The following is a 26401-nucleotide window of genomic DNA, read 5'->3' on the forward strand; positions in this document are numbered from 1 at the left end:
TGACACACTGACAGCTGTTGTTGCATGTTAGGTTTGAGTTATGATTAAAGCATATTTTTAATGCTAAATGCAGTACATGTGAGGGTTACATATATATAATATATATACATGTATATACAGTATATGTATAGAGAGAGAGAGAGAGTGAGAGGTGTAAAACACTAAGTACAAGTATATAAGGGTGAAGTGACAGTTTTAAGGTAATGATGATGGTAATGATCTCAGAGCTCAAGAGTTCATTCCTCTAATGGCCTGCAGGATGAAGCTGACCCTGAGCCTGGTGGTGTCCGACCCAATGCTACGGTAACAATATGTGGCTGAGGTTATTGGGGTCTTTCATGATCAATCTGCCAGTAAATAGAAAATATAAATAATATGGTTTTTTTTTTCTCTTTCCAACTATTTAGTCATCTTCCTGTTTCCAAACTTCCAGTGTGTGGGTTCAATCCAGAGCAATGTGACTCAGCTGGAAAATAGGCAGGTATTCAATAGTAAGTTGCTACAGACTTTCTCCTTTTGAATCTTTTGGTTTTGTTATCTTGAGTTGTTCTTTTGTGGATATGAGCTTTGCTTATCTGCTGTTCCTTCTCTTTCATTCAGTCTATTTGCTACTGTAAGTGTAATACTGAACACTTTTTAGACACTTTTGACTTGAACAACAGAGGAAAGACTTAAATACAATGTCTGCATTTGAAACAGAGTTTCTGTGCATGACACAGAGCCTCAGAGTAAAGTAAAAGGCAGAGTCTGAGTGGATATGAAGGCTAAAAATGCCCCAAAAAATAGCCAAATGCAAGGAAAAACATGACTTCAGCAGGGACAATTAGCTTTAAACCATAAAACCACAATCAAATCTGGCGCATTCTGAGAGAACGCAGCCAGGGATGATCTGTGCTAGACACACCAAGTAGAAAATGCACATACTGACACACAGAAACCATTACAGAGGGGAAAAAACACAGGCACCATCACCCACAAACAACATAATTAGATTTTCCAACAAATGACCGTACTATATTTTATGTCAAACTGACATGTAAAAATGCCTTTTGAGGAATACAAATATTGCTGGGCCATAAACCATCAGCGTCTGACAGCCATCTTATAACCACAAACTGTTTCTGGCTGTGGCAAACACATATTTTCGTTTTAAGCAAGCCATTATGTTGTTAGCTTAGTCAAGAATGTACACATAGATCTATATATTAGGCCTCAAAACAACATTTGATATCTGATTTTCCAAGCGTTATTACTCAGAGACATCTTTCTAAATGATTGCCAGACATTGATCTTATGGAAATCATTTCCAGTAAACAGGATCTCCGTTGCCTAGTTTATATAGAGGATATAAAAAAACTATGAAGTTTGAGGGGGACGAAGCTGATACATTAGGTCACTGTGACTTCTCAACAAAAAAGACAATAGTTCCACATTTTGGGAAATACATGATTTCACTTCCTTACCGAGAGTCAGATGAGAAGATTGATACCTCTTATGTCTCTATGGCAAATATTAAGCAGCTGGTTAGCTTAGGTTATAGCTAACAGTTAACACGGCTCTGTCAGGACCAGGAAGTCACAGCGCCTGGCCAAGAAACCCCACATTAAATTAAACAACTGAGATATAACGTATTGATTAGTGAGCTTTAGAGGTGCTGGCAAGTAGATTTTGTTATCTTTGGACAGTCGGGCTAGCTGAGGTAACCTCTCAGTCTGAAAAGTGAAGTCAATGCTGAAGTGCCTTAAACCTGCATTCTTTCTAACAGCCAGCAGGGGGCGACTCCTCTGGTTGCAAAAAGAAGTCTGATTGTATAGAAGTCTATGAGAAAATGAGCCTACTTCTCACTTGATTTATTACCTCAGTAAACATTGTAAACATTGATGTTCATTTAGTAATTTATGGTCCCATTTAGAGTCAAACAGACCATAAAGCAGGGTATGCTTTAGGGCGTGGCTACCTTGTGATTGACAGCTCGCTACCAAGGCGTTGTCCGCCTAAAAACCAAAGTGCCGATGGCCAATATGCCTAACTCGAGGCTTCAAAACTGCAGTTCACAAACCAATGGGTGTCGTCTCGTTGACTACGTCCACTTCTTATATACAGTCTATGGTCTTAATGCTAAGCCAAGCTTCATATTTAGTATACAAACATGAGAGTGGTATCAATCTTCTCATCTAGCCCTCTGTGAGAAAGCCAATAAACATATTTCCAAAACATGTTGAACTAATCCTTTAACTTCACACCCGAATTTGGACTTACAACTCAGTCTTCAATCCACAGCACATTTATTAAAATAGAATTACAGTAAATATACTGTAGGGATGTTTCCATCATATAAAAATGTTTATGGACACAACCACTGTCAGAAAAGAGTTTAGTTAAGCTGAATGTGCTTAAACTTGGTATCCTCAACATTGCAATTTTCAAGTTGACAATCAATGGAATTATTAACAAAAAATATTTTTGCATAAGTAACTTTTTCAGTCACTAAAACTACATGGAAAACTATGTGTTTAACTGAAACAGCATGTTTCTATAAAAAAGATTTTAGTATTATAAAAAACTACAAAATCAGAGAATCGAAAAAGGTCATTTTAAACTTTATGAATAAATCCAAGTTTTCAATTAATACATATATGCTTGTTGTTTTTATTAGTGTTGTGTTACTTTTTCTTATGTAGTTTATATTAAGTGTCTTTAAGCATCTAGAATAATGCTATGCTATAATAAAAAATAACCATTTTGATTATTGATTGATCATTTACCCCAATTTTTACTCAAAACTGCCAAACACTCACTTGTTCCAACTTCCTCAATATGTATACTTGTAGTTTCTTTAAATCTTCTATCATAGTAAACTGTTTTTGTACTGTTGGTTGGACAAAACAGGCAATTTAAAGCTGTCAGTTTGAGCTCTACCAAACAATGAATCAATTCATGTAGAAATGATTAGGGCTGCCCCCTCTTAGTCGATTAGTTTAGTCAATAAGTCATTTCTTATGCTTTTTTCATGCTGAATTACTTATTTCCAAGAAACTTGTGAGCACATCTCTGAGAAACACAAGATTTAAAGATTAGTCGACATCATATGAGTGTTAGTTGACTAAAGTTGGTCGAGGAAAGCCCTAGAAATGATTATTGTTAACTTGGATTATAAAATACAGTATAATCAACAGATATTCACACTATCCGCAATCATCAAATCATCTCCAGCCATTAGAAAATGATCTGACAGTCACTACGGGCACCTTGTTTATTCTTTACCACAAAGTTGTCACTTGACTCTCGACTGACTTATGGCTTTACACATATTTAAACTGTCCGACATACTTGGGATAACACAGTGTGAATTCTGTGTTAGCAGTGCTAATGGGGATGATGTTGATGATAGTAATGCTTCATAAAACACACAATGTTGTCATTATGTGGAGCCAACCCTGTGGGCTGCCGGAGGTCTCCAGGTCGGAGCCGGGGTCAGGTCCTGTCGCTCCAGGCTCAGCAGCCCGGGCCATGGGTCAGGCCTAATTGAGGCATTTGGTAGGCAGCTTTTCATTTAGTATTAAAGTGAAAAGTGTGTCTAAAGACCGCCTGAACCCCCCACAGTCTATGTCTTACACACAGACACACTCAAAACCTGTGCCTTGCTGTTCCTCCACACAGAGGATTAGAAGTGTGTTTAAAGGGACTTGTAGCTTGCACTGAAGAGCAGCCCCGGGCCACGATTAAACACACTGAGAAACTCTTTAGACACACTGAGACACATTCAGTCTTGAATGTTGAAAAAGTAATAATGACTGTTACAAGTGATTTCCAAATCTCTGAAGCCAATTGGGCACGTCAGGCCGAACCACAGCCAGTGCATGGCTCTCAAAATAACTGTCGACCGTATGTAATTCTGCAGAACAAGAAAACATTTGTGTCTTCTGCTCTCAAAAACAAGTACCAAAAGCTCGCTTCTTGTTTCGGACGTTCCAAGTTTCCATTTATGTGTAGCGAGCATAAGAACAACCCTGTACAAAATCAAACTCAGCTGACACGGACCAGCGAAGATGGAGGTTTTTTTTTTTTATATTGAGGAAATAAAGAAGAAAGAAGTCAGTGAGACAGAGAGAAAGAAAGAGGGAGAGGAGCCAGACAGCCTGCTCAGCCTGAGGGGCTGTCATTCTTGAAAAGTGTAGAGAACAAAGATGAGATTGCAATGCAGTTAAAGGAGTTATATCCAACACACCCAAAACCATGCACACATTTCTTGCTAGAAAATTTCTTCTCCAAATGATGAAACCAAGGAAAAAAAAAACAGGACTTAACCAAAAGCAGATGCATCCACCCTAAATGTTAGATTTTAAAAGCTGAATAAATCTGACCTGGGATAAGAGAGACAGAGTTCACTCAGTAGCCGGCACTCTGCGGACGTCCACTGACAGAGAAAATGACCAAGTGATGAAAAGCATGGTAAAATCAAGCCTCAATCAGAAGAGAAGAAGGCGACAACAAAGAAGGACGGTTATATTTAGCGAGTCTGTCACTGCTCTCCAGAATGTGCTCTCTAATATACTATGTATTGTTTGCACCCAGATGTTTATGCCCCGCTTATAGACTCGTCCACCTATTCCTGTGGACGTGCTTATGAGCATTCCTCCGCACATTAAGGAAAATTAATCTGGAATAGATTTGTCGAGAGTTTGCTACAATAGCTGGCAGCGGGGCCTCGCGTTGAGCGTGGAGTGGCATGCTCAGCAGGGTGGTGTTAGCGGACAGACGAGGGCAGCTCGGATCAGCTGGGAAGAAGCACTCAGCAGATAAATAGCATCTTAATCACGATCATCAATCAAGCAAAGCATCTGTATTTATACAGCACATGTCGCACAGAGGATGAAATGATTCACAGACTGTATAAAAAAAGGGGGACAGTAAGTGTATTCACACACACACAATGCAAAGCAGCAGTGATTAGACACACAGCAGACTGTCTTGTGATATCCGGAGTAGCCTATTTCAGTGTTTCCATCCCGCTTATGTAATTGTGTGGATGGAAACCTGTTTACGTAACCTTCGGGGAGGGGATGAGTGACTGAGTGTGTTCATACTCAGGTAGACCAGACCTACGCAGCCATTTGTGATGCTGATGGAGTGATCCATCAAGTCTGACAGCCAGTCTGTTGGCTGAGAGCCTGCAGGCTAGAGCAGCCACTTCGTCTGCTGCTGGAAAAATGGCCTGAGATGGTTACCGGGCTCACCTGTAGCACTCAGACGGCACCAAGACTGATAGAAAACAGTGTGTAGTAACTTCTTCTCTCTTTTTTTAAGGGGAATTCTAACATCCATTATTTAACATAACACATTTTCATTTATTTTTCTGTATAGAGGACTTCATAATCTTTCAGAAACTGTGGGTTCGTGAAGTCAGGAATAAACACAGAGATGTGCATCCATCAGTGGGGAAAAAAACACACACATACATCTCCACAAGCATTCATCTCCTCACATGGAGCGGCCCCGGAGCACATGCAAGTGCCGATCAGCTTTCATTCCCCTCCTTAGCTGTTTCTGTTGTTCTTTCTCCCTCGCTCGAAATCTCTGTTCTCAATTAAAGCTGTCCTCAGGAAACTCAATCTCTCCGCTCGTGCTGTCCCAGAAACACACACACACACACACACACACACACAAAGAGAGAGAGCGAGAGAGAGACAAGAGAAACACACACACATCTCACTCATGCTCTGACATGTCTTCTTTTCTCACACACACACCGACAGAAGTTATAAGGAAAAGAAGATCTTGTAAAAATGGGATTGAAACTTACCAGACGTGGGATGTGAACACGGCACACAGTGTGGTGGTTAGCGAGGGTGAGTCAGCGGAGAAACTATAGCTGAGAAGGAGCGTAGTAGTTGTGTTTGTCAGTCAGAAGTCCCTCTCACGGCGACGATAGAGCTCAGCCTGTTGCATTCCGCCTCCCTCTCCTTTTCCCGTCTCTCTCTCACTAACACACACCCTTTCTCCCTCTCTCTCTCTCCTCCTGAAATCATTGTGTACTTTGATTCACAAACCCTGCCTTTGTCACGTGATCCAACACTTCAAATATACAGCACATTTTTTACCAGCCACAGAATGCCCGAAGGAAGGGAAAACAGGGTCCAGAAAGCTTAGGTTTCAACTCGCTGCCCACCCCCTCTCTTCCCCTGTCTCTCTCTCTCTTTCTTTGTCTCACTCTCTCTCTCTTTACCTCCACTCCTTCTACACTGTACTGTCAGTCAACGCTCTTTTGTTGGATTTCAACTCTGCGAGTGTTTGTTCTGCATTTCTAAATTTGTTCCTCCACTGCTCACCATCCAAAGATAGGCCTCCACTAACACACACACACACACAGCCGAGCGGTGCATGGACACACACACACACACTCGCTCTAATGAAACAGTCATTAACTCACAGACATACACAAACACACATGCTGCAGAGGGCTGCTCACCTTAGGGGATATCAGTATCAGCCCTTGGCTTTCGCTCCGTGTTTACAATGCCTCGACTTTGGGGCCGTGGCCAGCCGATGTGGGAGTCCAGGGGCCTGGGGCCAATCAAGGGCCATTCGGTGCTTTATTGTGACTACATATCCCTGATGGGGAAGAAATGCGCTCAGCATCGGTGTCCTTATGACTCAGGACGATGGAAACAATAACTCAAAAACTGGAAATGCAACGTTCAACGTTAATTATGTTTTCATGTAACAAAATGAGTAAAAAACAGTGAGTCAATCCGTTCAGACAGATCACATGTAAACAACTGTACAAATTAAACTTGTTTACAGTAAATTGCAAATACTATTAAACACAAAATAATGTCTTCAAATAAGAAGAGTGTGCAACAGATTATGTACACAACAAATCCAGGTAACACTTAATTTTACAGGTCTGCAAATTTCATGGTAATTTATTATGAATTACTGCCAAATAACCCCAATATTTACCTCAAAATGTATCGAAAATTACTTTGGCTAATTTGTTTGGCTGTCTTGACTTGGGTCTTGACTCTGGACTTATATCTATTATGAATATAATTTAATAATTATATTCCGCTATTTCCCAATAAGCGGTAATAAATAGCTGGTAAGTTATTTAACACATTTTCAGGAAAAGAATACAACGTTAATTGATGTGCTTTATTTCCATGTCTGCTGGTAAATAGATGATAATTATCAAATAACTTCTTTGAAATTTCTTTAAAAACTCCCTGAATCATTACATTAGCTACCAGGTTACGTTTGTGTAGACAATTAGCAACACAATGGTGAGATTTGTGCCTGATCAGAAGTGTCTTCTATTAGTTTTGGTTTCCCACCTCTGATGAAGAGCAGCGCACAGCCGCTTCTCAAACCTAAGGGTCCTATTTTAACCATTATATGCTATTTCAGCATATCATTATTAAATAATGTTTATAATAAATACATTTTTGATTAATTTTGAGGTAAATATTGGGGTAATTTTGCAGTAATTCCAAATAGGTTACTTGGTAATTATCACCTAATTACCATAAAATTTGTGGACCTGTAAAATGAAGTGTTACCCAAATCCACAGTATAGATATCTGAAAATCATATACGAGCCTGGTATATATGTTATAGAGGACTTCATTAAATCTCCAAAATGCAAACTACCATGAGCTGTTTTCCATCTTTCCTAGCCTGAGAAATACAAAGGGCCTTTCTCTCGGCAGTCCCCGCACCTTTAAATCAGTTCAAGTGGACTCTTTTTCCTCCTACAGGATTTTCCTATAAGCAAATCAACCCAGCAGTTTTCTGGTAAGGAAGCACTTAATGGCGATACATTTGATCCGTGATGAGATCAAACCTGGCCAGTCGGCCCCTGGGGGGCAGAGCTACCTGCCTCTTCATGTCAGAGATAAAACTGTCTGCTACTGTCTGACTGTCTGACTGGCCTCAGTGGCGAGCCGGCCCACTACAGTCAGCGCAGGTCACCTTGCAAAACACTCTCAGTTTGACTGGTTAATTAGGTTTTAAAACACAAAATAGCTGTTATGAGTCCTCAACACAGGTTTAATATTTAGTATGAAATCGTTTTTATCAACCATGTCTCCTAACAATGACATTTATGTACACTTAAATAAATTATTCATACAGTTTGTCCTAAAATCACTAAGTTGGTCATTATTGTTGAGTAAGTCTGCCCCATACAGAAAAATCTGTGAGAATAATTGTAATTAAATACATCGAAATAAATGAATGCCTGGAAACAAAAGGAACAATTGATGTAGTAAAGAACTTTTATAAAAATGTTTTAAAATGTTAGATTTCCTTATTACATCCAATTTAAACCAAATCAGACTATAAAGAGGCTTTTTATTTATTCGTATTACTAAACAAAATAGTTTAAACAGTACTACACTAAAAGCTTTAAAGGGACAGTGTGAAGGATTTGGCAACATGGTGTGGTTGCAGATTGCAACCAACTGAGTACACCTTCTGCTCACTCCTCCCTTTCCAAGACTGTGGTAGCATGAGCCGCGAATGCAGGGCAAAAGCGTGGTAACATAGTAACGCTGTTCGCCTCGCTCAGAGCCATCCTTACCATAATAACTCTACTTTAGGAGCAACGGAAGTCAGACGGCAGCTGGTGGTACCACGGTTTTGCACAATGCGGCTCACGTTACCGCAGTTTCACAAGCATGTCAGAGAACCCCGGTGGCCTTCGGGTAACATAAAAACGCAAAAAGCTCTCTCTAGAGCCAGTGTTTGGTTTGTCCGTTCTGGGCTACTGTAGAAACATGGCGGAGCAACATGGCGGATTCTGTGAAGAGGACTCGCTCCCTATGTAGATATGAAGGGCTCATTCTAAGCTAACGAAAACACAACGATTCATAGTTTCAGGTGATTGTACACTAATGAAAACATAGTTATGAATATTATATTCCATTTCTGCTAATAGATCCCCCAAAATATACATACAGTATATACAGCAACAAAAGCAGGTTATGTCTTTTGCCACAATCTTGGGGGCTTTATATAAAGAATGGAACGAAGCATTGCACCATCAAACTGTACGATATCCTCACAATTAATCCAACTTGCTAAATCAGGTGTTGTTATGCATATTCTTGTAGTTTTATGATTAAATATACAAAACATGTTGGCAACACACTTCTGTGAAATTGACCTCTTTATGGGTTCCTGTCATATATGACATGGAAACAACAGATCCAAGCCACATGGTGAGGGTGGGAGGGAGGGAGGGATAAATGAATAGTAAATAGCTCTCTGCAGTGATACAATGTGTGTGTGTTTTCAATAGTAGAACAAAAGAAATATCTGGAATGGATTTTGTTAGTGTGGGACTTAATGTACAAATAGGGGACAGATATTTATTCTGTTGTTTCCTAGTTCAGCACCTTTTACTATACATACACTACTGAATGGAAACTTAAAAAAGCATTGAGTAGAAAAAAACGGCATGGCCATTTTCAAAGGGGCCCCTTGACCTCTGACCTCTAGATATGTGAATGAAAATGGGTTCTCCGGGTACCCACGAGTCTCCCCTTTACAGACATACCATCTTTATGATAATCACATTCAGTTTGGGGCAAGTTATAGTCGAGTCAGCACACTGACACACTTACAGCTGTTGTTGCCTGTTGGGCTTGAGTTTGCCATATTATGATTTGAGCATATTTTTTATGCTAAATGCAGTACCTGTGAGGGTTTCTAGACAATATTTGTCATTGTTTTGTGTTGGTAATTGATTTCCAATAACAATTCTATACATACATTTGCATAAAGCAGCATATTTGCCCATTCCCATGCTGATAAGAGGATTAAATACTTGACAAATCTCCCTTTAATGTACATTTTGAACAGATAAAAAATGTGCGATTAACTTGCGATTAACTATTTTAATCGATTGACAGCCCTAGTCTACATTAAATCTTTGTCAAAATCTGTATTTTCTGCTATGAAACTTGACATTTTTTGATATCTTCTTTCACAAATATGGAACTGGAGACCATCCAATCAGAGGCTTCAACCATCTGAGTTACTGCCACACTTCTCAGCAACAGTGTCGGCGAGGGAGGTGAAAGGTTAGTCCCGTTTGTGTTTCTGTGTCAGTGAAATGCGCAAAGAGGAGGGGGGGGTACAACATCTGGCTGAGTGTGAAAGAAACATTTGTATATTTCTGACTGTAAATCTATGGGGCAGTAATAAGCACAACATGTTGCTACATGCACACACTCACAGACATTCACAGACATTTTCATTCTCTCTCTCTTTTGTTCTTGTTTAGTGTCAAAAGGGTTGACTAAGAAAGCAGATTAGGAACATGAGAAGGGTTTCGATGAGGCCTCCAGGTAGGATATTGGAGGCCTCTGATAAAGAACGCCTAAAGGTGTACAGCAAAAAGAAGCAAGAACAAAGAAACAAAGGAGAAAAACTGAAGAGGAAAAAGAGGGGAGCTTATAACTTTCTGCAGAGCTCGAAATGGGGCCCTTTTTGGCAGCAAGCAGCGGAGAAACCACAGAATGGTGCGACTCTGGAGTTGAGGGGTGGAGGAGGCAGGAGGCAGGAGGAGGGGGGGCGGCGAGCAAAGGACAAGGAAGCAGGAGAGGAGAGAGAAGAAAAGAATTGTGAAGGAGGAGGGTGCAGACGGCAGGTTTTAATCAGCAACAGGCTGTTGGTAATGAGATCACTATCCCACTGCTCTCAGATTGATGTCATGTGAAGCTCTGTGGTGCACGGAGAGGCATGCAGAGGATGACAGGCATGCATGACAAGCTCGCTTTCTCGCTCGGGCACACACACAAACATACAACCGTACATGCATCGAAGGCAAAGACAGAGTTACGCTCATACTAAGGCTGGCAAATGCCCACAAACCAAAAGACACTGCCACCAAAAAAAAAAATGCACAAGACACAAAGAACCTTTAATACACCACAACTCTCTGCTGTTAATTTTCTTCAAGCAAGAAAAATAGCTGACACAAATATAATCACACCCACACATACACCATAAACACGTTTCGGGTCCCTGGGCTCCTTTATGTCTTTTCTGTCTCTCAAACAGCTAACATGCACACAAAGAACATACTGTACCAGTGGTGTGGGTTGGCTAGACTTGCAGGCAAAAAAAAAAAAGTGGGAGCAAAGGAGGAAAGAAAACGAGGACTAGGGGGGGAGAATATAGGAGGGAGCGAAAGGAGCGACACTATGGGTAGCAGTTGTCAGTTTGGGGTTATAAAGTTTAACACACAACCTCAGAAATTAGTTTTTTTTTATTCAAACACAGGCAAAATCTGGGTAAAGTATATGCGTTAACAAAGAAACACAAATAGCGCGACCAAAAATTTGAAAGTGCCAATGCGAATTTGCATATTTGGTGTTTGTTTGCATTGATTAGTGTTTGTGGCTAAGTGGAGAAAGAAAGAAAAGGAGGAGGACGGGAAAGAAAGAGGAGGTTGGGGGTGTACATGTGCATCCAATGAACAGCGAATAGTTTTTCCTATATAAATGTTCCCCAAAATTCAACCATGATGTCACCATGAACCTGTTGTGAACCCAGCTCTGTCAACTACCATTACTGTCTCATTCTGATCCCTCCTGCTTTACCGCGCTGCCTCTCCATCTCCTTCCACTCTGTCCCCATCTTGTTCTGGGGCTTCCACTCTTTATCTTTCGGCATATAATGTTGTCTGGCTGCATTTTTCTTTTCAACACAAAACAGCATGTGAACCCCCCTCTCTCTCTCTCCTAACCCCCCTCCCTTACGCACACACAAACTGCTCACAGCCATTTGGAAAAGTCTCTGGTATAACAAGGACAGTTTTAATCAGAACAAGCTGGCATATTTTGGCCAAGACCTGCACTTATGGTAATTCAATCAGAAAGAGAGGAGAAAGAGGGGGGAGAGAAGAAGTGAAAAGGGGCACACGGAGGGTAGTAGAGTGTGAGACGGGGAAATAAGAAAAACAGAGGGAGGAAAAAGGAGACAGTGGGCGGATGGGAGGGTGAGGTAGGGGTTGAGTGGTTGAAGGAGTTTGATCCACATGTGGAAGTGATTGTCTAATTACAGCAGATATGTATAAGTGTTGCTGCCTGGAGGACAGATGGTGATTGGAGGGCGCAGCGCTGCGAAAATGAAATGATTGGATGGGGGGAGAAATCAAGACGGGTAATTGGAGGAGGAGGAGGAAAAGAAGAAGAAGATCGAGAGAAGTGTCACGCTGGCTCCCGCATCATCTCCCTCTCCTTCAGCCTCAGACACAAGGTCTTTCCCAGTTGACCCTTCGCTAAGCCCCGCCCCTAGCCGCTGCTACTTCATAATACGAAAAAAGCTTTTTTTTCTCAGGGAGAAGCAGGCAGGATCTACAATATGCGTTTAAAGGTCCCATATTGTAAAAAGTGAGATTTTCATGTCTTTTATATTACAAAGCAGCTTTAAGTGCTTTATAAATACTTTTAAACTATCAAAACACTCAATATATGGAGAAATACACACAGCCCGTATTCAGAAATTGTGCGTTTGAAACAAGCCGTTAGGATTTCTGTCCATTTGTGATGTCACAAATATATACAATATACAATATATAGATCATCACACAGTTTTAAATGTAAACACTCTTAATGTGTTCCAGTTTATTTCCTGTTGCAGTGTATGTAAATAACATCAGCTGGCAGGAAGTAAACATGGGCCCAAACTGTTGCCTAGCAACGCAATTCCGTTTAAATGCACTAAAACGGAGCGTTTCAGACAGAGGGTGGATACAGGTATATTCAGGCAGACAGTATGAGGAAAATAAATGTTTTTTTAAACATTACAGCATGTAAACATGTTGTAGTAAAAACATAAAATACAAGTATGAACCTGAAAATGAGCACGATATGGGACCTTTAAAGGATATATCAGGATGAACTGATTCAGCAGTGAAAACAGGTTGAAAACATAAAGATAGAAGTTAAAGCCCAAAGATAACAGTGTAAAAGTGAATCACCGCATCACCTGGCGATCGAGACAGAAGACAATGAAATTAAGGAACAACACTGTTCCTGTAAAGCTGGGTAGGTCTTTATTCACTGTTACAATCATTAAAAAGCAAAAGCAACATGTGTGTACATTCAGTAGCTAGCATAGAATAGTGCTAACGCTTAATGATGTGCTAACGTACTCTGCTAATATTTGCTTCACAGGATTTAAGAAACATATATCTTCTTCTCTTTATACATCCAAGTTTTCAACCTCTCCAGGTAACTATAGTATCACTATTACACGTGCCCCAGGCCCAACGTTTAACTATGACTCGCTCGAAATCCACAAAGCCAGTTTGAAAATGAAGAAAATCTGAAATGATCGCCTGAGAGTCTCTGGAGCAGAGCCGGAAAGTTGTCGGACCCTGGTCGGAGCTGGCCGATGCTACGCTATGATTGGCCAGTCTGCGTTCGAGGGGCGCGACTTAACAAAGGGTCGATTCAGGGGCCGCCCCTTATAACGGCTCTTTCAATGATTCAGCCTGAGATTTCACGTTTTCTCAGGTTAAAAGATAAAGAGTGGAAAAAAACATGTCTGTGATCTTCTGACATCTGATATAATCAACTTGAACACACCTTGGAAATCATCAAGACTCATAAAATCAGTTTTCTGCAACAATTAGGAAAATCTTTAGCACCTATGGCTGCCCTGGCCCTCAGGGGGCAAATTTGCAGCATGTTAATATCCTACGTCTGTGCTGAATCTGTTGCTTTTATCACAAAATGCACAATTGTTATGCTTAACTCTCCCGCTAGCACCTCATCCTCAATATGAGACAGTCCACAAAGACATGCTCCTCCTCAACCCACACAGTCAGACACTTTGTAGATTATCAGTAGACGTTGCCCTCAAATGTCTGACAGAGAGTAAATACCCGTTTTAAAGGAATAGTTTGACATTCTGGGCTCATTCATGTCTGTGCCGAGAGTTAGATGAGAAGACTGATACCACTCTCATGTTTGTACAGGGAATATGATTCTACAGCCAGCAGCCTGTTAGCTTAGCTTGGAAAAGACTGTAGAAAAACTGAAGTGTAAAACTGACAATTTGCCGTTTTACATGGGGGTTATGTGCCGGACTATTTCTTGGCCTGGACGGGTAACTTAATGGAGTTGCCTGGCAACTGGGTAAGAAACCGGTCAAGGCCTAGAAATAGTCTGGCACATAACCCCCTATAAAGCAGAAACACATTAAACAAACTAAATATAACATGTCAATTAGTGAGATTTAGAGGCGCTGGTAGGTGGATTTTGTTCCATTTGGACGGAGCCAGGAGAGCGGTTTCCTCCTATTTCCACTCTTTTTGCTAAGCTAAGCTAACCGGCTGCTGACTCCAGCTACATATTAAGTGTACAGACACGAGAGTGGTATAAATCTTATCTAACTGTCGGCAAGAAATCAAATAAGTGTATTTCATTATAACTATTCCTTTAGACTGAAGCAAGTTCCATGATACTCAGGTTTCTAGTGAGAGTGACATTTACCTCAGACAACTGCCAAATAATGAACCAGGTTGAAGGTAATATCTGATAAATCTTCCTCTAACCCCCTGTGATGAATCACAAATCCAGTCTGCTACCAAGAACAAACTGTCGGATTTATGCCTGACTTCCTTCAATGTTCGTTTTATTGATCATAATCACAATGCTTACCAAACCTAAACCAAAGTAGTTTTATTTGCCTAAACTTATCTCAACCATGTATGAGTTGATGTGATTATTTCAAAACTAGATGCAGGAAAAGTGGCACCTACAGAAACGAGATAATGCAAAGATGTCCTGGCTCTGACCCCACGGTGTGACTGCCATGATCTCTGGAAATTGTGAAAACATACAGCTTCTTTCCTCACTGTCCTTAAACAAAAGTGAATACATCAAACTGCCAGGATACAGTAGGGATGGATCAGGATAACCTGGCACCTCATGACAAGAGTCCGCCTGCCAACACAGGTTGCTACTATTATAGTACTAAACTGGCTTTGTTTTCATTTATCAAGAGACCAACATGGTTTCTGAATGTTTCCCAAGAGGTGTCCTAATGATCTACACGTCCAAGGGACAATGTGCAGGATTTGGTGGCATCTAGTGGTGTGGTTGCAGATTGCAACCAACTGAGTACCCCTCCACTCACTCCTCCCTTTCCAAGACTGCGGTAACATGAGCCACCGAGTGCAAAATCGTGGTAACGCCATTTGCCTCTCTCAGAGGCCATCCTTTCCATAATAACACTACTTTAGAGCAACAGAAGTCAGACGGCGGCTGGCTGTACCGGTTTTGCACTTGGCGGCTCACTCTACCTCAGTTTCACAAGCATGTCAGAGAACTACAGTGGCCTTCAGGTAACGTAAAAATGTGAAATGCTCTCTCTAGAGCCAGTGTTTGGTTTGTCCGTTCTGGGCTACTGTAGAAACATGGCGGAGCAAAATGGCGAACTCCGTGAAGAGGACCCGCTCCTTATGTAGATATGAAGGGCTCATTCTAAGCTAACGAAAACACAATGATTCTTAGTTTAAGGTGATATACACTAATGAAAACATAGTTATGAATATTATATTCCTTTTCTGCCAATAAATCAATGCAAATCATTGTAGTGATTCTATTGATTGGGATTTTGTGTTTATTTGCAATCACAAATCAATTAGATGAAGCCATTATCACATTTCTGTTCTGTTGTCATTTTAACATGTTTAGAACATTTTATTCCTCATTGTGTACTGATCAAATCTTATATAATTATGTTGATTATGTTGCTAATAGCAGCAGTCCAGTGTATGCCTGTAACTCCAGTGACCTCCATCTCTGTTGAGATTAAAGCTGGACCTGCCTACTGTAAAGCTCAAATGATGAATTTACATTTACTGTGTAGACCAGAAACTTTTCTATTTTTGGGATGTTAGAAGCTGACATCCTGTTTTGGCTTTGTGGTGATGGAGACCTATAGGTGACTATTTCCATTTGTTTCTTAACATGGCGGTTGCTGCTTAAACAATTACTGGAGAGGAGGAGGAGAGACAGAGAAGAGAAAGAAGAAAAGGCAACATCCTAGGCTCGGTGTCCCACAGAAGATATCCCGCTACCTGAGAAGCCCACACCGGCTCTGCCTCCACCTGTACTAACATACCTGGCATGTCATTATTATATTCCATTGCTACAAGCAGGGGCGGAGGTAGACGTTTGAAACATCTGGGGCTCAGCCCAGACCTGGGGGTATCCTCCCTCTGGGACATTTTTGTTTCCCATTTACAGCAGTCATATGCACTATTTTTCAAGCCATTTGATAACAGAATGCCTAAAAATCTGTACATAATTTGGGAAAAACATGATAGATGCCAAGGGAAAAAGAATCATCATGTAGCGCCAACATTCTATTTTGTATCTAATTGTTCTCCAACTGTCTTCATCATTCTGAAACCATAACACGACAAATGTTGAGGATGATTAATTTTCACTCCTGTCACCTTAAAAGAGGCAAAAATTGTCTGATGTTACTATTTTTAAGCTACATAACATGCATAGGTATAGTAGGAATTTGCCGCATTACTAATCTTGAAACCTATTTTTGTTATACTAGGCTGGAGTTCACAGAAAATCTGCTCTATTTGAATCCATACCATAATAATCTGGGCTGCTCTAATTGCAAATCAAAGATCCCCAATAACGCCAAGTATATATGTCCTTCAATACTCTGAATTAAATATTAGGCCAATAGAAGAACTTTTACTCAATTATATTAGATTTCTTTAGAAGATAGTATAGTAGTATTAGTAGGTTATAGTGCTGGGCAATATATTAATATTATATCAATACTGTGATATAAGACTAGTGTTGTCTTTTCCTTGTTTTTAAAGGCCGCACTACAGTAAATAAAGCAATTTTCTGAACTAACCAGACTGTTATAACTGTTTTATTATTCGTCTTTATCAACTAAGTCATAATATCCACATTACTGATGATTATTTATCAAAAATGTCATTGTGTAAATATTTTGTAAAAGCACCATTGTTCAGCCGTACAATATCGTCGCATTATCGATATTGAGGTATTTGGTAAATAATATCGGTATTTGATTTTATCCAGCCCTAATGACCCCCCCCCCCCCCCCCCCCCAGTAATAGAACTTTTGTTCCATTCATTTGCCTGTCCGGTCAGAGAGACTGAGGGGAAATGGCACAAAGTTGAAGGTATTTTAAAAACGTAAAAGATTCAGAGCTTTCGAGAAAACATTCGGAGCTGGAGCCTCAGAAGCCACCCCCCCCACCTCCCCACTCCGCCCCTGGCTATAAGAGCAAAGCTCGACTACACAGCCCCATTGAAACTCATAAACTGACAATTTGCCATTGCCAACCTCGCCCATGGTGTCACTTTTTCCTACGCTACATCACAAGTCTGCTGCCACTGGACTCATACCAACCACTGTTTTCACTGTTTTTAAATTGCTTGACTTTTCATATTAGCAGCTGTGTGTCTGCCTCGAGGCTGATGTCGGCCCTCCAGACGGGGTAACGCCTGCAACTGAGAAAACTTGTTCATTGAATATCAAATCAAATTAGTTATTTTATCCTAATTGTTGTTCTCTTGTCAGTTTTTTTTTTGAGACGTGCCTTCGTATTTACAGTATTTACTGTCCATCACATTGTTGTTGCTTTTCGTTACCATTTAAACTCACCTCTCCTGACGGTGGAAGTAAACCCCCATCCTGGTCCAGTGGAGCTGTTTCTGCATGTCAGCTGGAAAGGGAAAGTAAGAGAAGGCTGAACATCATATTCAAAGTAAATTAATTCATTATGTTAGGCTACTCCATTGTTATTGTGCTGTTCATGTCCCATTTGAGTCCGCTATATGGTGCATCATCTTTTAGTCTGTCTGGTTATGAGGCAGGGGTGGTGGATAAACCGCTGTCATGTAGCATCTAAACCCAGGCTTTGGATCTAAACCCAGGCTTTGGATCTGAACCCGGGCTTTGCATATGCTGCCTCTGTATTGATTTCAGCTCACATGAGAAGCCATCAATAGAGTGTAACACTGCCACATTTCTATAGAGTCAATGACAAAGAAACTCCTTCTTTAAAACTTTCCAGGTGAATAAAAGTGAAGTGACATTACATCCCCACTAAAAAACTTTCAATATACTATTAATGTCACGGTCAATACTGAGTGCATCATGGAGGAGTCGTAAGGTGATGGATGATAGCCCCTGTCATTCTCCAGGTGTCACTTGGAGCAGTAACAACGGAGCAATAAGACTGAAAAACTCTTGTAAATTCCACAAGTCACAGTATGTTTTGACAACCCTCAAATACAGGGCCTCAGCAGCGCAGTGTGTGCATATACTCCAAACAGAGTTACTGAGGCTTGGCTGCTCATATTTCTATGGCCTTACAACTCTAATTAGAGCACCAATGCTAATGTATTTTACGTCTAATTTAGTCCTCCCTGCATCTTTGCTGACGTAGACACATTAATCAACACCTAAGCTGAAGTTTTAAAGCCCTTATACTGCTGAAGTTAAACCTTGTGAGGACTTGGAGAACTTGATGAAAGATCCAACACGGCCCACTGAAAATAAAGCCAGCTCCTCACATACTTTTACCTACACAAGCACTGCCACCTTGTGGAGAATAAATAGTCCTGCGTTTTTAGCTCTCTAAGGAGGCCTCTGCTCCACTGTTCAGCAGACTGAACACTCTTTCAGTTTATGACATAAATATTCATCAGATATGTGTGTTTATATATAAATATATGTTCTTGCCTTCTTCTTTACCATCATCGTTTAGCAACTTCTTTAAAGATAATTTTCAAATTCATTCACATAATACTAGACAGGTTAATCATCTTCACCTGCCTTTTTACAAAACACAACATGGCCAGTACTCCCTCAGATATTGTGGTGTACAAATATGGAACACCAAAATACATGTTATCAAGAGCTCGGTATCCTTATAACATTTTAAAAGGAAATCATCATCACATTCATGATGTCTAATTATCCTTTGATATCTTTAGATATATTTTCTTTTCTTCTGTAATGTTTTTTGTATGTATTTCATTGTTTTTATTGGATTGTTTTCCATTATTTGGTTAGGGTTTTTTCTGCACATTTTGTGTACTTCTTGTTGTTGTTTCACTTTTGTTGTATTTTTAAAATGATGTTAGTTTAGATCTTTCTTCCTTTTTGTTATTATTTTTTTTTCTCCTGGGGTTGGGGGGAGGTCTGTGGCTTCTTGACCTCTCCTGACATATTTCTTGTTTTTCTTTCATTGACTGGATTTTGTGCAGTTTTATATATGTGCAAATAAAAATAAATAAATAAAATAGCTCTGATGGGGAAGGGTGCACTGTAAAATGTTTATTGTCAAATGAACAGTAACTTACTGGCAACAATTATCCAGTTGATGTATTTCATACCACGGTAAATGTACCATAAAACTGACTACAGTTGTTTTTAGCACACTATAAAATTAAGAACAGTATTATACTGTTATTTTTTGGCATATTGTGTAGTACAGTATTTTACTGTTTTGGAAATGTTACTGTAAGGCTTACTGCAATACCAAGCATACACCAAAGCCTTGTACTAGAGGCTTAAAATGATTTTATTTTGAGGAAGATTATTATTATGAAGTGAGCCATAACCACAAGAACAAACAGCTGTAAATGTGTAATATTCCAAACATGTATTGAAACAACTTTTTGACACACCTACAAAACTACCCACATTATTTTATTTAAAAAAAAAAAAAAAAACTGCTTTGTAATAGCCTACTATTATAAAATTAAATAAGACAGCATGACTGGAAGTCTGTTCATATTCTGCATGAAAACAGTTAAGGCTATAAACGAAGCTAATCAAATAAATAACTGGGCTTACTGGTGCATTCAAAGCTATCTCCCGGGCAAACTCTCTTCAAATGAGCGTTGAGCAGCTGTGCTCATGAGTCACGTTCATCATCAACATCATAGCCTACACCAAGCATGATTGGCTGGGAAGAGGTCCCGCAATAACACAGATGTAGGATACATCTGGAAATGAATTCAAATGTGACAGCGCAGACTAAAACAAACTACTAATTGTAAGCGTCACAAAATGGTCAAATTATCGTACATTATGTCACTACTATTATGTCAAAAATGATCGTACAAATACGATAATTATCGCACATCTGGCAACCCTGGTGCTCTCATACAGGTGCGCAGGAGAGCTAGAACTTAAAGGTCCCATATTGTAAAAAGTGAGATTTTCATGTCTTTTATATTATAACGCAGGTTTAAGTGCGATATAAATACTGTTAAACTATCAAAACGCTCAATATACGGAGAAACACACACAGCTCGTATTCAGAAATTGCGTGTTTGAAACTAGCCGTTAGGATTTCTGTCCATTTGTGATGTCACAAATATGATACTTAGACCATTAGACGGTTTTAAACATAAACATTCTAAATGTGTCCCAGTTTATTTCCTGTTTTAACGTTTTTAAATAACATCAGCTGACAGGAAGTAAACATGGACCCAAACTGTTACCTAGCAACACAATTCCGTTGCAATTCCATTGAAATGCATTAAAACGGAGCGTTTCAGACAGAGGGTAAATACAGGTATATTCAGGCAGACAGTATGAGGAAAATAAAGTTGTTTTTTTAACTTTACAGCATGTGAACATGTTCTAGTAGAAACATAAAATACAAGTATGAACCTGAAAATTAGCATGATATGGGACCTTTAACGCCACACATAAGCAACAAAAAAATAATCAGCTCTGACGTTAATGTATGGTCATCCAGTCCTGAAAAAATTATTACAATGAAAGCAAATCAATTTTTTCTGTGTAAGTGACAAAAAAATATCAATCTCACTAACTAGTTAGCGATTTGATGAAACATCATACTAGCCTTAGCTATTAAACCTCCTTGAGTCTGAAGTGAAAATCAAAAGGAACATTACCTGACCTCTGATGTTAAAACCGACGACATGCCCCAAATAACTCTTCATGTCCAGAGGACTTGATTATTTGTTGGGTACAACGACAACAGCAATAGTCACATCTGTCTAGTCCACCAGAAGTGAAGCTGCACAACTTATTTAGACCACAGAGAGGCGCTGTTCAATTAATTATTACATCTTCTGTAGGCTTCTGTTACAGGAAGAACATTTTGTGTTGAGGATCTCCTTACTTCAGTGAGTCTCCCAGTGCACCCTGTATGCCTTCCAGAGGCTCTGCAGCAAAATTACATTTATTTATTTATTTATTTATCTATTTATTTATTCATTTATTCCACTTAATAAACATTGAGTGAATTCAGGTATGGGACATGAGGTATTACAGAACATGTATTTCCTCACAAGATATATGCATAAACAAACTACTTTTGTTACCATTATAAATAAACTTGCCTTGCCTTCCGCCTGTCAATACAAACTCGTATCATTATCTCATTGTTTTGTTAATAGGAGTCCTTGAAAAGGGTGGAGCGAGCATTAAACAGGAAGTTGAGCCAAAACAAACAAACACATGGCATCATTTTAATAATAAGGTCATAAATCTGTTATGACTTGTTTATTGTGCCTAAATGTGATGTCAATTTGTGGATTGGGTTTTATTAAAAACAATTTAAGTAGCTGTTTATCAATAATGTTATTTCATAAATATAAATCAGTTTTATATTGTCCAGTTTTACCTAGTAGTAAATAGTATGGGGAAGTTTTTTAATTATTTTTTAATAAAGAACTTTTACTAGAACAAACAGTACTGATAAATCTTATTTAGTAAAATAAAGGAGTCTCCCTTACTATGAACTGTCTCATGAGTCCTGTACTGAAGTTAATTACTGATGCTGTATCCTTCGGCTACAAAGACAATATTTCCTAAAGTACAGGTGGATGTAATGTCTGAGATTAGTTTTATTTTATTAAGTTGTTTTTAAAAGTTATATATATATATTTTTGCTGCAGTCAAGTTTTCAAATTTATCAAAGATTGTTTGAAGCTGTGTCTTATTATTAAAACATTCATGTGTTGTGCTATGTTTTAAAGAAGAATAGTTCATTAGAAAGCAGGACATTATGACTCCTTTGAGCGTAGATTACATGTGTATGGCTAAGAAACCCATTGGGCCTCTTGTGCCAAAATAATGTACAAGAAATGTATGCTCATATAAAAAAAAAATCTGTCTGTGGCATTGGTTTAAACCATGGCATACCTATCCCCAGTGGTGGAAGAATCACCTATGCAAAAGTAGCTACATAATACCACACTATAAGAAAATGTCATGTATTCAGAATGTTAGTTAAGTAGAAGTATAGGAGCATTTGCAACTAAATGTACTTCAAGGAGCAAAAGTAAAATTATTCATTATTTAGAAAAGAATAGCACCTGTTGGTGTTATATTAGTATTATTGGATCATTATTATTGAAATACCAATATGTAAGCAGTAGGTCTAATGTTGTAGTTGGTCTTATTATTGTTGCTGCCTCCTATTTATTCTCATTATATATCGTTTTTAAGGGATGAGAGTAAAGCTGAAAAAATCAATCGGTTAGTTGTCAACTATTAAATTAATCGGAAAAGATTTTGATAATCGATTAATCAGTTTGAGTCACAAAAAAAGTCTAAATTCTCTGATTCCAGCTTCTTAAATGTCAATATTTCCTGGTTTATTTACTCCTCTGAATATATAAACTGAATATCTTTGTGGACAAAACAAGACATTTGAGGACATCATCTTGGGCTGATCGACATTTTTCACCATTTTCTGACATTTTATAGACCAAACAACTAATCGATTAATTGAGAAAATAATCAACAGATTAATCGTCAATATGAGAGAGCCAAGGTGGATGCATTTCATTGCATTTGAATGTTAAACTGTACTTTGTAATGTATGTGACAATAAACTTGAATTTGAACTTAACTACTTCATACAGTTGGCTAGTTTAATTTCAAACAACACGCTACATCAATTTTATAAACTAGATCATGTTTCTTTATGTAAAATCTGGGTAACACTTCATTTTACAGGTCCCCAAATGTCATGATAATTAAGTGATAATTAGCAAGTAACCTATTTGAAATGTCTTTGGAATTACTGCAAAATTACCCCAATATTTACCTAGAAATTTATCGAAAATTACTTTATTATAAACATTATTTAATAATTATATTACGCTAGTTCCCAATAGCTGGTAATTTATTTAATACATTTCCAGGAAAAGAATACAAAGTTAATTTAATATGCTTTATTTCCATGTCTGCTGATAAATAGATGATAATTAACAAATAATGTATTTGAAATTTCTTTAAAAAACTCCCTGAATCATTACATTAGCTACCAGGTTACATTTGTGTCGACAATAAGTCACACGATGGTGAGATTTGTGTCTGCACAGAAGTGTCTCCTATTAGTTTTGGTTTTTGACCTCCGATGAAGAGTAGCGCACAGACGCTTCTCAAGCCTAATGGCCCTATTTTAACAATTATATGCTATTTTAGCACATCATTATTAACTAATGTTTATAATAGAGTAATGTTTTATCAATTTTGAGGTATTTATTGGGGTAATTTGGCAGTAATTCTAAAGAAATGTAGGTAAATAGGTTACTTGCTAATTATCACCTCATTACCACGAAATTTACAGACCTGTAAAATGAAGTGTTAGCCAAAATCTTAACCTGAAATGAACTAGAAACTAGCTGTTAAATACATGTGTAAACATTAAAATATATCTGTGTGTGTCTGAAATGTAGTGGAGTAGAAGTATAAGCACCTTTATAGATTGGTTTAACGGCATTCTACAAACTGTTTCTTCATTTCTTGTTATTTTTTATATCTGGTATATTTTTTATACTCTGTATTACTTACTTGTGCCTTTTTACTAATATGTTTGCACTATGGAACTGTGATGCTGGAAACTTGAATTTCCCTCGGGATGAATAAATTTACTATCTATCTATCTATCTATCTATCTATCTATCTAAGCATCAAATGGAAATACTCAAATAGCTTGCCTCAAAATTGTACTTAATTACAGTGTTTCAGTAAATGTCAACTCACTGTCACATATTACCAAACTTGAGTTGGAATCAGTGCATACAAATATCATTTTTCTTCTTCACTGGTCAGGAAATAGGCTACATTGGGGATTATAACAAGCAGACAGAGTCAAAATCTGTAGGAATGTGTGGATGAACATTGTTGAGAGGTCTATGACGAGAAAATGTTCTATCATTAGATCCCCGTAGGCTAATTGAAACTGATAGCTCCGAGCAGAGGACATTGAGATCCAGAGCAGGTGCTGACTTTAATATCAAACACACTGTGACCCCATTGCCTAGTTCCCTACAAGAGAGAGAAGCTGCAGTGAGGAGTCTCTCATTCTGCTCATCTATCCAGAATAAGGTTTTTTTTATAATAAAAAACACCCTCACCTTACATCACCCTAAGGGTAAATGTAATTCTCTTACATATCTGTGTGCTTTCTGTGAGTATAGCCTGTTTTAACGGTGCTCGTGTTTGCCCGAGCAGCTCCTGACCTACATTCACTGAATCCCGGCCAATCTCCGGCGGTAGTTATAACACAAACACACAATCTGTGTGGAGGAGAAAGGAAACGTGATGGAGAGGAGGAGGAGCGGTGGGAGCGAGGTGGGAGTCACGGTGAGCACCGCCCAGCAAACACGTGCCAGCTCTTTCAGGCAAAGATCGTCTATGTGTTGGAGAAGGAGCGCACACTCGGTAATCTCGGTAAGACTGCACCGGTTTCCGTGATGAGGACGTGGGCGTTGGCCTTTACGCATGCGCACTGCTCATGCAGTTAATGCCCCGAGCAGAGGAGGCACGTGGACTGGCACATTGACACATTGACCTCACATTGCAGTAGAGTCAATGGTTTAGTGTTCTTGCTTTCTGTCTTGTAACGTTTTATTTGGCAGACTTTTTATTTTTTGCAAAGCTATGTGAAGTGTGGAGTGTGCTACTGAAATAATTACAGACTTTTTTCAGTGTTTATTATATTAATGAAAAAACAAATTTTAATTATATATTCAACATACATTTTTAGGCAATTAAAACAATAAAATACCTAAAACAAAAAGATATTAAAAATATGGTAAATTTGTCAATCAATAATTCTGTTTCCCTGTCTCGTCTTTTTAAGCAAAAATTACATTATATAAAGTATAGGTGTAGCAGTTAATGCCCTGAGCAGGGGAGGCACGTGGACTGGCACATTGACACATTGACCTCACATTGCAGTAAATGGTTTAGTGTTCTTACTTCATCTGTCTTGTTACGTTTTATTTGGAAGACTTTTTATTTTTTGCAAAGCTATGTGAAGTGTGGAGTGTGCTACTGAAATAATTTGACTTTTTTCAGTGTTTAGTAAATTAATAAAAAACAACATTAAATTATATAGTAAACGTACATTTAGGCATTTAAAACAATAAAATACCTAAAACAAAAAGATGTTAAAAATATGATAAATTTGTCAATCAATAATTCTGTTTCCCTGTTTCGTCTTTTTAAGCAAAAATTACATTATATACAGTATATGTGTTATATAAGTACAGTATTTATGTCACTGATGATATTTGTTATTTGTTCATACTCTAGTTATATTATCCTCACAATATACTTGATTATATTTACTATGCATAAATGTGTAGCCTATCCAAAAAAGTGTGGTATATTAAGAAATATACTATTAAATCTGGAGGGAAAAACAACAGAAATGTGCATTATTGACTATGCACATAGATATTTCATTAATTGAAACTGGCATGGAGTAATGTAATGTATAAAGCTTTCTAACTTTGATATATTTTTTATCTGTATATTATATTTTCTCTATTTACCTGTACCCTCATGTTTCTTGTGCTGAAATGTAGGGCTGGGCAATATGACAATATATATCATCAAAACAATATAAAAATGTCTATCATATATACTTTTGCTAAATGGTTTCTATCGTGTTATAGGCAAGGCCTATTTAAATTTTCTCTCTATAATTTCACTTAAAACTGTTGTGTTCATTTTGCACTCTTCTTAAAAGTTCTTAAAATGAGAAAATACTCAGTACTTTTAATTTGTCAAGTATTTAATTCACACACTATACTAAAATAGGCTTTACCTTGTGGTTATTTCATATACATATTTCTTTATTGAATTACCAGAAAACATGCTATATCGTGATATACTGTATATCGTTATTGAGATATGAAGTGACCTATATTGAGATAGAACATTTTGGCCATATCACCAAGCTCTACTAAAATGCTAAATCTGTCTCCTGGGGATCGATGAAGCTTGATCTTATCTTTTCCTATTTTAAATAAGATTAGAATAGAGAATTTTAAAATATATATATTTATTGTTTTAACTAATC

General features: G+C 38.4%; 1 protein-coding gene across 6 annotated transcripts in view; it reads right to left on the reverse strand.

Moving 5' to 3' along the window:
• The window catches only part of LOC141766120 (retinoic acid receptor gamma-A-like), a 93119-nt gene that overhangs the window by 40987 nt on the left and 25731 nt on the right, over positions 1-26401 (reverse strand). The window contains exons 1-3 of one of the 6 annotated variants that reach the window (XM_074632701.1): positions 20972-20987; positions 17692-17752; positions 6470-6612 (exon numbers count right to left, since the gene is read on the reverse strand). The gene's annotated coding sequence lies outside the window, so the exon portion shown is untranslated. Of the gene's footprint in view, positions 1-5803; positions 6012-6469; positions 6613-17691; positions 17753-20971; positions 20988-26401 lie in introns of those variants that run through there. The other 5 variants (XM_074632684.1, XM_074632693.1, XM_074632754.1 and 2 more) reach the window with 5 other exon arrangements.

The sequence above is a fragment of the Sebastes fasciatus genome, chromosome 1 (genome assembly GCF_043250625.1).
Source record: "Sebastes fasciatus isolate fSebFas1 chromosome 1, fSebFas1.pri, whole genome shotgun sequence".
NCBI lineage: Eukaryota > Metazoa > Chordata > Actinopteri > Perciformes > Sebastidae > Sebastes > Sebastes fasciatus.